Here is a 13,717-nt window from a genome sequence, read left to right as displayed (position 1 = left end):
CGTGTGGTGGTCCTTGGGGATCAGGATCGTCCGGCCTTCAGTTAGCGATTCTGGGTGTCTCTCATTGACTAGCAGCTGGTTCATTTATACTGCTAGGTGCTCATGGAGTGTCAACTTGACATAACACCATTGGGAACAAAGACTTAGAGCAAAGACTGCAAGCCAGGCCTTCTTATCCACACTTATCCATCTCATGCACTTCTAGAAGAATGGTCAAAAATTCTCATCAACACCCCTAAACTTTGTGGAAGGCCCTTCCAGAAGAGCTGAACCTGGAAAGAGTGGGCTGACGTTATCTTAAAACCTATGGGATGTCATCCAAGTTCATATGCATGTGAAGGCAGACAAATGAATACATTTGGCAATATAGTGTATAAAGTGTTGAACAGAGGAAGGTACTTCAATTATTATAGGTGCTATAACACTCCTAGGCCATAACTATGACTCTGAAAAGCAATGCCAAATATCAGAATGGCATATGCGATGTACTGTAAAAGGTGTGAACATTTTTAATTAACCTGTTAACAAGCTTGTTGGTGAGATACAATAAACATCAATCTAATTATTACGGTGGCCCCTAGAGACAAAACACTTGCAAACTCCAAAACACTTGCAAACTCCAAAACACATGCAAATTCCAAAACACAACGGAAGTGCTCCAGGACGCTAGGGGCAGTGTTGAGCTCGATTTGCAAAATAAATGGCAAGTTTGTCTGTATGGGACGGTCTAGTCTCCGTCTCGCTTCCCAGGTTGCCTAGCAACCATGATACTAACCACTGGAAACGTGTCATACAACTTTGTTTGACAGAAATGAAGGAGAACATATTTTGTTAATTTGTTTGTTTGTTTCTACAAGAGCTTTGTGTGATTTGATAAGTATCTGAGGCTGAGACCACAGGACAGTAAAACATGATTTTTGGGCTTCATTTCTGTACTGAACAGTCATTTAAGATTAGTTAGTAAATAACAATTAGCTAATGTTGTTCATAAGACTAAAGTCATATCACTTTGGTAATGTAAATATAATATGGCCAATATTCTAGTTATTATATTAATCATTATTAGCTATTACAGCAGTGTGAATCATTCCTTTATTGGGTGAGAAAATCAGACCATGTCATAACTGCTTTAAGTCATACAGAATAGATATCAGAGCCTTAAACAGGCTGACTTCTGCTAAATGGGTCAAACTGGGCAGAAAGTATACAAACACATAACATCCTTATAAAATATGATATAACACTATAGATCAACTTACCTCAGAATATATAAAGCATATAAACAATTACAGCAATATGATGCAACAAACACAGCAGTACTACTAATCCAAAATACACCCTAAAAAATTATTCAGGGGCTTAGTAAATATCATTATAATTCTAAGTTAGATGACCTTGATTAAATCTTTGAAAATCACAAAAGTGTTATCTTGAGTTGAAAATACTGAAAAGAATGCTTAAATTTTCAACACCAGTTTTTGAGTTGAACTGAGCTCTTTTGTTCAAGTTTATTTAAAAGAAAAAATTCTGTATTTGAAACACAGGGTGCATTATTTAAATCTACTCAATATATCTCATAGAAAGTACTCATAATAACTGAGACACTGGTATTCATACTTATCATTGTCTTTAACTTTAATTATTAATGGTTCAAAAATCAATATAATTTTGTCCCCCAATACTAACTTAAAACTTTGAGTAAGACTAATGACCTTTGGCATGTACCGCACGCGAGGAGCATGGCCTCATGGGAGATTTTCTGCACGTTGAACGAGACAGACACACATCCACTGCAGACTTGGTAACGTTTTCAGGTAAGTGACCAATTCTTACATTAGCTGTCTTTATCCACACCGTTCTTTTATAACATGTTCTGAAGAAAGCGTTTGTCATGGTGGCTCACTTTTCGCAGCGTGTTTGTGCACGTTAATTTAAGTTTTCAACCCGTCTTCCAGTCAAGGCGGCGGGAAACCGCACCCTTTTATCCTTTTACGTTCTGAGTCGCTATCTGCGTTCCGGGTAATTTGACCGGAATGTCCCGGTACCAGCGACCTGACCGTTTAATTGGGGGCATTTTAGGAACCACGTGAAAGCAGGTGTGCTCAGACATTTCTAGAAAATGGCCCTGTTGAGTCGCGGTGCGGGAGCTGCGGTAGTCACGCGGCCTGACTCACTCTGTCAGGTTGTTCAGGAGGAGATGAACAGACGTCATCAATGGCTTTGGTAACTAAGAAGACCTGCCCGCGGAACAGTTCATAGCAGCAACCATGGTGCTTAGCTTTCTTGTTCTATGTGGGGTCTTTCAGAGCATATAAGACGCTGCTTTCAGCTTTGTCCCGAACAGGGCCAGTTTTTGAGAGAACACTGACAGGACCGCCCGGGTCAGCAGATTACCTCATCCAGGGCCGGTCCAAAGTATTATGGGGCCTTAAGTAAATTTAGACTGGGGGCCCTACTTCCTTTCAGATCCCAGAAAATAATGGAAAAAAAAAGCTTTGGTCCTTTTGGTCAAGCCAAAAGTACCATCATTTCCAGTATAGTTAGTATATAGTTAGTATAGTATAGTTCCAGAAACACTCAGTTTATTTAAATCCAGGTTGAAGACTCACCTATTCTCTGCTGCATTTGAATAAAGCACCAAATCCACACTTTTAAGCTTAAATTTCAAAACTTACATTTAACTACTGATTTTATCTACTGTTGTGATTTTATGTTTTGATTTTATATACTGTTTTGTTTGTTAGTTAGTTTGTTTGCTTGCTTTAATCAATTTTAAATCATGCTTTTTATTTGTTTTTGTTTCTCTGTAAAGCACTTTGAATCACCTTGTTGTTGAATTGTGCTATACAAATAAATTTGCCTTGCCTTGCCTCGTTACTCCCAATTTACATAAATAAATGTTTATTTCAATCCAAGCTAAACTTTCTTATAAGAGATTGGTGTTATGGCAGATTACTCAGTGACATGTTTTGTAATGATAAAGTTTTGATTTGTATTTTTTCAGCACCATCTTCACCACCAGGAAAAAAATCTGCATCAACTACAAAGTAAAGCAGGTAATTTTACTCAGAGGACTTGATGTGTTAAATTTTGGAAGGATATGATATTGTTTTATACAAGCTGAGTAGTGGATGGTGATACCACCTAAATATTTATACTGGTTTTGTGGTGGGTTATTTTAGTCATACAAATGCCAAATCTAAATTTTGAGAATTTTTCAGTTCGGTAAATATATTGATGAGTTCATGGCCTGTCATCCAGTGTCACCATGAGTATAGGCGCAGCCCTTTAAGTGGGTATTCCCCTTGTGCGCGCAGCACTGAAGTATTTTAGTCCACGCCCACCTGCTGTGTGGGCCTCACCCTGGTCTAGTATAAGTTACGGTGAGACCAGGAAATCGGCTCTACCGTTTTTCTTCAGCCAGCCAGAAGATGTCCAGCGAGACCATCCGTCTGTGTCCATCCTGCCAGACCGGCTACATCATGTCGTATGACCGACATGCCGTCTGCGTGGGCTGCCTCGGTCCTCACCATGCGGACCTTGCCCTCACACCTTAATCCTATTGCTGCTCCTGTTAGCTCCTCCCGCCAGAGGAAAAGCAGCGGAGGTCAGCCTTTTTCAAGGCTGATGCTGAGGAGGCGTTCCCACTAAGAGAGGCACTCGCTGGAAGAAGCCATCGAGTTCTTCGATGGTGGGCCGGAATTGGATGATTCCACCCACCGTGAGGAAAACGGCAGTGGTGGCAGCTCCACTGCCTCCCAGCTGGGCAGCCTGGTGACAGAAGGGTGGATGAGCCGACGCTCATCCACCCCTGGCCTTCACATGTCGGCAAGGACGCCGCTCCCAGTTGTTGGTGCGCTGCTCCTGGATCTGCCTGGCATCATCCAGGAGGCAGCTGGTGAGAAGGAACTTCCCGTCCCTCAGCCTGCTCCACCCCCATCTGATGATCGTGGCTCAAGAGTTGGGAGTTCGCCTTGTAATCGGAAGGTTGCCGGTTCGAGCCCCGGCTTGGACAGTCTCGGTCGTTGTGTCCTTGGGCAAGACACTTCACCCGTTGCCTACTGGTGGTGGTCAGAGGGCCCGGTGGCGCCAGTGTCCGGCAGCCTCGCCTCTGTCAGTGCGCCCCAGGGTGGCTGTGGCTACAATGTAGCTTGCCATCACCAGTGTGTGAATGTGTGTGTGAATGGGTGGATGACTGGATATGTAAAGCACTTTGGGGTCCTTAGGGACTAGTAAAGCGCTATATAAATACAGGCCATGATCTGGCGGGAAGGTATGGCTCCACTCACTCTCGTTGCCCAGATCCCATCTGGCCTCAGTTCCCAGGGATGATGACCAACCTCTCTGAGGCAGCAGCAGAGCCAGCGAAGATTAGAGCGCCGGTCTCTACCTAGGGCTTCACAGAGGGCTTCACAGACCGGAGTTTTCCGCCTGTTCCCCCTCTGGAGCCGAGCCTCGCTTCAGTTTTCGGCACCAAAATGACCAAGGTCGTTGGACAGCGACCGGCCCATCCCGCCAAACTTGACCAGCTGATAGCAAGGTTCACTGATCGCGCACATCAATGCACTGTTCAGTCAGCTGCATTGACTAACAACACTGATTTGCTAGCGTTTGTCATCTCCAGGAAGGTGGAGGAAGCAGAGCTGCCAGAGGAGCTGAAAGGCTTTCTCTGTAAAGCCGCTGACACGATTCTGAATATGTGCGCCACTTCAGCGGTGTGTTCCTCTCGCATCGCTGCCTGGCAGACGATGGTTCAGAGGGCAACCTGGCTCCGCCTCTTCCCTCTAAGATTATACAATCTCACAGGGAAATAGTGCAAGCAATTCATAACATAAAATTTAGAAGCTTAGTGGAAGATAATACTTTATGTTGAGGGTTTAGTCTGCATACTGAACAACTCCACTTATATGGATTTATGTCTGGATGTGTAAATTAATCTTTTGCATGTTAGAAAATAAGGTCCAGGTTGCAAAAAATGGTAGATTTTTTTTTTTTTTTTTTTTTTGATTGAATCAGAATTTTGGCCTTCAGATTTTTTGTCCTCTCCCATCCAGGTCAGTGCAGCGTTTCATAGGATCACGACCCTGAACCTTGAACCAAAGTTCATGTCATCATTGGACTTGTATTCATCCAAACTCCTGTCCTTGTTTCAAGCCAAGAAAGGTGCTGCTGGACAACGCCACAGGGCACAGTTAAACCTTCTGCTTCAGGTAAGGAAGATTGCATTTTCTAACCACAAAAACGTTCCAACACAGCATTGAAGAGGCCCTTCCACTAAAAACGGCTTTTCTTAGGTTTCTGTTCAATATTTTAGCTCCACAGGTGTTCTTACCTTGATGGTGGGTGTGAAAACAGGTCAACAACAGAAAAAAAATAGTTATGTTTAAGCTAGAAATGGTAAGTCATGTTTTAAATGTGCAAATTTTGCCTCAGTTGAGACTTCCTGTTTTACAGAGTGGAAATTCCATTGAGAAAAAACGAGAAGTCATCATCAGATGTTTCATTGACCATCTGGGAGAGGATCCAAGTGCCTTAATCAAAACCTTTGAGGTTGGTGCAATAAATCTGTTTTAGGAATATTAGTACCGTATTTCCCGGACTACAAAGCGCACCTGAATATTAGCCGCACAAGCTAAAATCAGGGGAAAATCCTGGTTTGTACATACATTAGCCGCACCTGACCAAAAGCCGCAGGTGTTTCAATGTTGACTTATCATATGTAAGAGAATATGCACAAAGGGAATTGTCAGGAAAGAGATGGCTGTTTGGAGACACACCCCTTTTATTAATATCTTGAAAAACAAGTTATGGGTACATATTTGCATAACTTTTTAGGTATATGTACAAGTAGCGGTAATTACAAGTAGGACACATGTACTGTGCTTCATAAATGAGTAACAAATGTAGTACATAACAATAACCTGCAGCACACCAGAAAAATAGATTCAGAATACCTTTTAGGCTCAGGTGCAGCGACACGGCTTTAACAAGAAGAAAAGTCAGTCATTCACCACCATCTTTCTCTTCTTCCTGCGCACTGAAACCACCAAAGTCCTCTTCTCCAGTGTCGGAAACGAACAGGCTCAGGATGGCTTCGTCATCCACTCTCCGCTTCTCTCCTTCGTTGTCACTTTCAAAACCAAAGAAATCCTCATTGTCAGTGTCAGAGTCGAACACCCTCAGAAGGGCCGTGGCGGTGTCCTCCTCTCCATCATGCAACAGTCCAGCCCTTCAAAATCCGTTGGTGATCGTGGATGTTTTCACACTTTTCCACGCTGTCAGAATCCACCGGTGGAATTGAGCATAACTTGCTTTTCGCAAGTTTATCACCGCTCGTCATCCACGCCTCCCGCTGAACGCGTAGCGCTACTTTGAAGTTTGTTTTTCGCGCTACTTGTACGGCACTGTGTTGCCTGGCGGATGGACATGTGACCAACATACCACTCTTGAACCCCGATACTGTGTGTCTGATCACATGCCCTTCCGCCAGGCAACAGCGGAACAAACAAAACAAATCTTACGATATGACAAAAATCATGGACAATCCAGAGAAAAGCCGCACCTGACTAAAAGCCGCAGGGTTCAAAGCTGGTGCAAAAAGTAGCGGCTTATAGCCCGACAATTACGGTAGTTTATTTTAGCTTGTGAGATCATAGAAAAGTTTTAAGATACTGTTCTAAAGAAGAAAAAAAAACACTTCAAAGCATACAAAAGAATAGCATTTGCATTTGCTATTGCTATAAGATTTTGGAGCACAGTGTCTACATATTATGAGTACCGGTGATGTCATACAAATGAAACTTTTTGTTTCAATGTTTGGAAATATGTGAGCTTAAAACAGTTGTTTCTCTTTTTAAAGGACGGTGCTGATGCTGTCTTTGTTGAAGAGGCTTTGGCTGAGGAGGTGATGAAGATTTACCTGCTGCAGAATCAAGACAGGTCAGGCGAACCTACTGATGTGGGTATTGTTATTGAAGGCGTTACTGTTCTGGGCAAACTTGGGAATCTGAGCAAAGCCTGTTGCTATCTTTTGGGACTGTGCTATGCTCTGGATCTGAAATACCCCAAGAATTTCAAATGCACATTTGAAGCATTTCGAAAAGTGTTCATGGAGCTGGATCCAGGAAACCTTTCTGTCAAGGTTCAAAGACTGAAAAATGACCTCTGTTCATTGTAGACAAAATTTCACAGGGCTGTTCTTAAAGTGTTAGACTTGTTAATTGACATGTAATGCTCATCAAAAGGTTCAGTTGCGACATTACATTGTTTTGACATTCCTGTTCATAAATAATGTTTGTACCATAAACTGTGTTTTTGTATTAACTTTCCAGATTCACATTAAGGTGTAAATGGGAGAGTATCATTATGGATGTTTTTTGGTCACTCTTTAGTTATAATCTTCCCAATTTTTTGGAATCAAAATAAGATGTTCAAAAACTATGTCACAGTGCAAATGGTTTTTTTTTCAGGATTTATATCTTTTTGGGATCTTAATTTTATTTTTGTCATTTGACCTTTTCTGAAAAGGTAAAGCACTGCGTTCACTTGAGCCACTTTTATTCTTTGTATGGCAGGTACATTTTTCTTGTTGTTAGCATCAATATGCCAGTTTTACAGAGTTTTATCAAGCATGCCAATTTGGATGCAATTTTATTATATAAGGCTGTTGTGACTGAAATTTTATCCAAGTTTTATCCACTGAATGTAGAACAGATTTCAGCTCACTGTGTTCAGAGAAGGAATCTGCTAAATGTGTGATTCACAAAAAAGCTGTTTAAAAATAAATCATTGTGAACAATGTTGAATTGACGTGGTTCTTTTTTCCTGTGTGTGTGTGTGTGTGTGTGTATAAATAAAATAAACACTTAATTGTAATTAACGTTTTTGCTTAAATTAACTTAAAAATATTAAGTAAATTGCACCATTATTTAAAAACAAATAATTGTAATGGTGTAGGTTAAATGTGCCAAGCATTTCAGCATTTCCTAATTAATATTTTATGTAGTTTGAACTTTTGGTTACTGTTGTTTTAACTTAGATTTTCAGTTGTATTTACTCAATTTTGTATGTTACTGTAACATCTTTAATTGTTCATAACAACTTATTCCATTTTAGTTGGATTTACTCAATTAATAAGGTGTATTTAAGAGATGTGATTGTTTTTGCATTTACTCATTATTTTTGAGTGTAAAAGTGTTGCACCAAAATATTTAAGTAATTATCAGTTTTAGTTCTTAGAGTGTACTCAAAGCTTCATAGAACTGAAACAAACATTTATTTTTAGGTCCATTCTGCTGCTGATACATACTTTAGGTTTCTGAATATTAAACTTGTTGCTGCCTTTCATAGTGTGTAACTTGAAGGCCCTGAGTACTTTCTCCCACACTGAAAACACTGGGAGGATAAAATTATTTGAACATTACCTAATAAGACTGATTCAGGACAGACATTTAGTGATTCTAAACTTTTCTAGCAGTCCTTCACAAACAGGGAACAGTCTGTCTATTCTCTCCATCTGTCAGCTGCTGCTGGCTCTTCCTCCTCCTCTTCCTCTTCCTCTTTTTTTTTTTTTTTTTTTTTTTTTTGTGTCCCGTTTGGATCTTTAGCCATCAGAATTGTTGTCTTAAGGCCAAGAAAGATGCCAAGCGGATTTATTTTACCAAGTGGATCATCATGGCCTTGCCATATTGGTCCATTTGATTGACCTTTATTATAATTATGAATTTATTTTATTTTCAGTTGCTACAAACGGGACAGTCATGACTGGGGGATAGGACAGGGAGAAAGAATGAAAGAAAGAGAGGGAGAGAAAGAAAACCAAAGGGGAGAAGAGACGGTGAGAAGGGGGGGAAGAAAGAAGAAAAAAAACAAACAACAAAAAAAAACAAAACACCTGGGTCACCTGTATGGAGAAAAAAACAGAAGAGAAAGCAAACAACAAAGAGCAACATAATAAAAAAAACGGCACCATCACAATAAACTAGCTAGCAGTAAATATCAGTAGATACTAAGTAATAAACGATATTGTGCAGCACGCAAGATAGACAGCGCACAATGTGCTTTGAGGCAGCAGCCAAGAAAGCTGTAGTCCGCGTCTGTGAATACCCGTGTGTACACCTGTGTGCATACCTGTGTGGATCAGCATGCTTGCATTCCAAAGGTTTCTCCATGTAACGATCTGCTAGGGAGTGTGGGGAGCCACAGCCCCGTCCTCCAGGGTATGAAGCAGGTATGGAGGAGATCAAAACTCCAGACATCCAGAGGCCCCCAGAACACAAGAGACCAAGGAAGACCAACAGAGGGGCAGCCGCGTCACTGTCTCAGTAAGAGCTGAGGAGAGTCCCAGATGAGGGCTCACTCAGCAGCCGCGGAGCAGAAGCCAGGGGGAGTTGCAGTGACGCGCCCGTGAGCTCCGCCGGCAGCCAGCTGTGCCTGAGTGACCGAGCCCCAGGCTGAGAGGCCGGGGGCACCCCACCTCCGAAGTGGCCCGAGCGAGCCCCAGGCTCCAGGCCCCGATAAGTGGCCGCCAAGGAGTGAGCCGGTGTGTACCCGGACGCCCACCCCCAGACACAAAGACCCACCAACGCACCGACACCTGAGGGAGTCCGCCACTGGCAGGGGAAGTGGTGGTGGGTGGAGATAGGCCTCCAAACCTTGGAGGGCCTGAGATGTCCACAGAGAGGTGGCGTCTGATACCTGACATATAGACACAGACATACAGGCACACACAGACACAAACATCCATTCCCACCCGCATGCTCTCATATGCACTTACTCCACACTCAACCAACGTGGAGACAGACATAAAGAGATGCTGTACACACGATCACACTCCCCAAGCGTACTCTACGAACCGGGTCTAGGTACCCTTGCCCCTGGAGGGGGGAACTGCACCCAGACCCAGGTGGTGTTACCCTTTTCCCTGCGGTGGGGAGAGGCAGACCGCCCCGACTCCGCAGCAGCAGGGAGGCCCCACACTCCAGACCGCAGTCGGACGGCCAACTCCTCCTAGCCCCCCCGCTCCAGCAGGCCGCAGAGAACAGGGTGAGAGAAGACTCCAAACCTCCCTCCACCCGCTCATTGTAGTGTTGATGCATGTGTGTTCTCCCTCCTCTTCCTCACACACTGCTGAGTTTGTCCTGGTGGATCATCATGGGTGCAAAGCCTCACAGATGATGTACAGCAGTGGGTCCCTCAGTCTGTCCTCACTCTAGACACTTGCAGTTGTCACACATGGAAATCAAATGTGTGATAAGCTGCAGGATTCAAACACAAGTGTAACTTATAAATGAATGTTCATACTTTTATTCCACAATCAGAGAGAAAGAAACAGAGAGAGAGTGCAGGACAGACAGACAGGTGACAGTCTCAGGTGTACACACTGCTACAAAACAGCACAAAAGAAGAAGGATTTAGTGTTTGTGTTATTACGAAACAAAAAGAGTTCCCAGATGGTACAGTGGACACGTGTGGCTCCTGTGATTAAAACATCTTTCTTTCAGCTTAATGAGTGAACCATCAGCTCGTTCAAACACACGTTAAAGTCCGTTTGGCTCGACACCACCGAACAGAGGCAGCAATATAACAGTGATGCTGCAAACCGAGCAGCATCACTGACTTTCAGCTTGTTGTTTTTGTGGATATATGACTGACTTTAATTATCCATAAAATCATCACATTCTCTGTAAGATTAAAGTCAACTATTGAACGGCGTATATTTTGAAGTAAAGGCTTTAAAACCAAGTTAGTACAAACATTGCTAATGTCACATAACTTTCCCAACATGTGGCCAACAGTAATGTTTTAATGTTCTTCATTATAAAAACATTTGCGCATAAATAAGTGACATAATATTCAGTACTTACTTCTGAAAGCTTACTCTTCGGCGGCTCCGTTTCTGCCGTTTTTTTCGGCAAAATTATCCACACCACCACCGCACTATGAAATCTGGGATATGTTGGGCCCATCCTTAAAATTCAGGGAAATTAAGGACGCATTTGAGGGCCGCATTTCGAGCAGCCTTTGAATTGGGACAGCCTTCGTCGTGTCGCTGTGCCGTAATCGGCCTTAAAATGCGGCCTTTAAGGCTGCAGACCCAGAATTGGGATACAGCCCAAATCCGGTCATTGGTACTTCCTGGCTTGTGTAGTTACTAGGTAACAAAAGCTCAACACTGCCCCTAGCGTCCTGGAGCACTTCCGTTGTGTTTTGGAATTTGCATGTGTTTTGGATTTTGCAAGTGTTTTGGATTTTGCAAGTGTTTTGGATTTTGCAAGTGTTTTCGAGTTTGCAAGTGTTTTCGAGTTTGTATGTGCTTAGTCTCTAGGGGCCACCGTAAATTATTAATCTCAGCACAAAAAATGCTAACAGAGAGTTCATTCCACAGGGAAAAATCAATGTTTCTAGAAAAGCGCACAGGGATCAACAGCAGAGTAAGAGAGGTTTTAAATCCGGTTTTAGTTAGGTGACTGTAACTCTGTTTTGACTGTTTGCTGGTTTTATCTGTTTTATGGCCACTTTCAATGTATTTTCTTCATAATGAGAGTCACAGTTGAAGAATCTTGAACAGTGTTTGCAAACTATAATGCATGTCTGGACAGAGTGATTCGGGTTTATATTGTATGCTCTTCAAAAGCACACTAAAGAATGCACAGTTACTGCTTAGCCATTTATGTAAAAATTACCAGCGCTTAATGCATGAAAAAAAAAAACAGTTCTACATTTTATAGATGTGAGAAACGTGTATTTGAAATGTGGCATAAATTAATGCATAAAGATGCAATAATTCTTTATTCTCATTTTCTTATGCTCTTACAGTTGAGAATGGCATAAAACAACTGGAGAGTTGAATGAGAGGAGGTGCTGATCTAGCAAAGTTAGAATCGTAATCATCACCTTTATTAATGTGGTATGAAAATCATTCTGCTGTAGTGATGTTTCATAAAAGATGAAGGATGCCTCAGTGCTTCCCTGGAAACATTTTGTTTACTTCAGACTGATAATCAGCTGCATTCAGCTGCAAAATTGGACCCAATTGATCTGTAGTGCTGTATTTAGATGGTGGCCTAATTGTCCTGTCTAATTTGTCATTGATAGCCTCATACTAATGCAAAGGAAAATTGCTCTAGTTGTCTTACAACCTTCATGAACAATTAAAACTGGAGATGGAACAAATACAGACAATACATGACACTCTCAGATGCAGTTTATATTGCCAGCCAGAACATAATTGAAATTTATAGATAATAACTTATAACTAATCCAGTAATATTCAGACTGACTGTACTGACCTCAAAATTTTGTTATTTCAGTGTAAAACATGTTTTATGTTCTGTGATATTACCAAGTTTTTGCATAAGTAAATGAGAATAATTCATTTTTTAAGAGACTAATTAAAGTAATACATCTAGAATGTAAATGTAGACGTCTTTTGGAAATAAAATAGTCTTTGTGCTAATGGCATAATCAATTATTTTTGTTCTTGCAACGACATGCCATGGTTCCTGACCAGTGTTGGTCAAGTTACTTGAAAAAAGTAATCAGTAACTAATTACTAATTATTTCACCCAAAAAGTAATCCCGTTACTTTACTGATTACTTATTTTCAAAAGTAATTAATTACTTCACAAGCTAGATCTTTCAGCCCAATATGATTTACTCATGAAAGTGCCCACTTTCTCATCACTTTCATATATTGTTTTAGTATGTATCCAAAACATACAAGTTTCATTTATAGAATTTTTCAAGGGATCTTATATCTATTTTCACTCTTTTATGCTTTTCATACAAGTTTCACACAAGACAGATACAAACTTTATAAGATTTATATATATCTTTTCCATATGGGTAGGCTGCTACCCCACAACCAGGCCCTGGATAAGTGGAAGAAGATGGGTGGATGGGAGGGTGGACTTTTTATTCTATGCTTCTTTTTTTTTATCCTGATTCAAAAATGTGACATTCCCAAAATGCAGGTCATGTAATGAATAAATATGACAATATGAATAAGTAAATTAATACTAATAGCATTTAAGTGTTGTACACTTCAAGCCGGCCTAGTTATTATCTCAGTCTTTGTCATCCAATAAATCTTACACATGCCAAAGGGATTATACATGCTTTTCCCATGGTGCTTTACTTCCTGTTCCTGCCCACAGTACAAAACTACTGATTTATAAACAGTGGCGTACAAGTGCAAGAGCTGTGATTTCCCATGCTTACGTGAGGAGTTTTCCAAATTGACTGGTTCCAGATGTTCCTGTCATCTGCCTCAGAGTCATGCCAGCAAGGGTTCAGAATGTGGAGTCATCACATCATTCATGTAGACTTTAGATCCTGGAATGGCTTAGCAGGAAATTGGAATATGTTTTTATGCCACACTTTATATAGTATATATTCTTAAATATTTGTATACATAAGTAAAAGCTAAAGTAAAAAGGATTCATATGTATTTTAACATCATAAGCTCATCTTAAACATCAACAACAAGTTAATATTTATTATCATAAATTTTGCACAAAAAAGTAAGAAAATGTGCATTTGATCAATTATTTCTTTTTGTAACATTGCTTAATGGCAATAAATCTGGGAAAGGCTCTGGTAAAGGTTGGAAAGGCTCTTTATTTTCACTTACATGGGTCAATCCCATAGATACATCAGCTCAAAACATCAGTTCCTGCCATATGGTGACCAAGAAACCCAAAGCTTAGTCAGCTTC

The 13,717-nt window shown here is 41.2% G+C and overlaps 1 long non-coding RNA gene across 2 annotated transcripts; it reads left to right on the top strand.

Moving 5' to 3' along the window:
• Positions 1-1,358: 1,358 nt before the first annotated feature.
• On the top strand, positions 1,359-7,774 carry LOC309715821. 2 transcript variants are annotated; one of them, XR_014279307.1, is made up of 5 exons: positions 1,359-1,814; positions 3,005-3,056; positions 5,155-5,210; positions 5,455-5,550; positions 6,860-7,774. It is a non-coding gene; the product is annotated as an uncharacterized lncRNA (long non-coding RNA). The 2 variants fall into 2 exon arrangements; XR_014279308.1 differs by lacking the exons at positions 5,155-5,210; positions 5,455-5,550; positions 6,860-7,774 and adding an exon at positions 5,055-5,112.
• Positions 7,775-13,717: the final 5,943 nt, after the last annotated feature.

Source organism: Aulonocara stuartgranti, assembly GCF_965226115.1.
Source record: "Aulonocara stuartgranti genome assembly, chromosome: 10".
Classification (NCBI taxonomy): Eukaryota; Metazoa; Chordata; class Actinopteri; order Cichliformes; family Cichlidae; genus Aulonocara; species Aulonocara stuartgranti.
The sequence above is the reverse complement of the archived record's forward strand: the minus strand, read 5'-3'. Positions and strand labels throughout refer to the sequence as shown.